This window comes from Buceros rhinoceros, unplaced genomic scaffold, assembly GCF_000710305.1.
Source record: "Buceros rhinoceros silvestris isolate BGI_N320 unplaced genomic scaffold, ASM71030v1 scaffold12014, whole genome shotgun sequence".
Taxonomy (NCBI): domain Eukaryota; kingdom Metazoa; phylum Chordata; class Aves; order Bucerotiformes; family Bucerotidae; genus Buceros; species Buceros rhinoceros.
In genome coordinates, this window is record NW_010408867.1 from 11,119 (window position 1) to 12,510 (window position 1,392).

The following is a 1,392-nucleotide window of genomic DNA, read 5'->3' on the forward strand; positions in this document are numbered from 1 at the left end:
TTTCGCTTTTATCGCAGAGGGGGTTTATTAGGCTGCCAGTCTGAGAGCGTTCAGAACAAGTATCGTGTTTTCAGAAGTGGAGAATAAGATATGGAACGCTGCATTTTGTTTCTCAAAGATAAGTTCCAGGTTGGAGTTCAGCTCTCGAGAACAGTGCTTAAGACAGGACGCCCTGTTTCCTCAGAGCATCTTACACTCATGTGCGTGTTTAAGTAGCATTTCTGATACGGTCAAACTTCACCCAAGATACGTTTCACAAAACGTTATCTAGAAGTTCGCTCTTCCTGAACGGTTTGGGATAAGACAGGACGCCCTGTTTCCTCAGAGCATCTTACACTCATGTGCGTGTTTAAGTAGCATTTCTGATACGGTCAAACTTCACCCAAGATACGTTTCACAAAACGTTATCTAGAAGTTTTCTCTTCCTGAACGGTTTGGGGGAGGAAAGGATGATGCAAGACCACGGTACTTTGTATGGCAAATGAAGCAACAGCCACAGAATACCCTTGAATAAACAAGAAAGGGAGCAGCTTCCAACATGCCTCCTTCCCTCCGGAGCGGAGCGGGACCTCTCCTTCCCCTCCGTTCCCAACTAGTCACGTCTTGACTTTGGACACCTACTTCTGTTTATTGATTTAAAACCTTGGCTCGTACTCCTGCTGGCCTCCCAAGCGGGCGGTTTGCAGCAGTTCCCCAGCTGCTGACATCTGTTACCTGTCTTTCCCCGGGGGTTCCTCTGGCTGCCCCCACCCGTTCCGGGCGCTGCAGCGGCTGTGCCGGACCCGTGCTCTCGCGGTGCCGGAAGGAGGGAGCAGGGCTGGGGAACGACAGCCGGCCAGCCCTCGCTCACCACAGTGAAGCGATGCAAGTGGGGAAAAAACCCACCTCCGACAGGCAGACCTGTTCGGCTCTGTTCTGAGCTGGGTTAATCATTATCTTGTGCTGATAGCGTTGTCGTTACCTTGAAAGGGTCTTGTTTGAGTTTGTAGATCGTGTCACAACCCAGTTACACGTGATGGTGCTGCCCGAGTACCCTGTGAGACAACACGAACAGCGCGTGGGTTTTGTCCTAACCTGCCGGGTCTGATTAGGAGCCTTTTGGTGTTGGTGTCAGACGATCCCCGCAGAGACGTTGCTTGTTTTCCCAAGGAAGGGTTAAAATCAGGACGTCCACGTGACATAGGCAAACTATGAATCATTCCAATGGATCTGTGCAGCTCCTGCCTGCTTAGGCAGCGAGCAGATGCTGTTCCCTGCGTTGCCATGGCAACCCTGCCTGTACTCTAATAAAGCCCAGCCCAGCTCCTTCCTTGGGCAGAGCTCTGCGGCTGTGTCACCTCGCTCATTGTTTCCTCCGGGGAGGAGGAGAGGCCAGCCAGGGACAGGACGGGG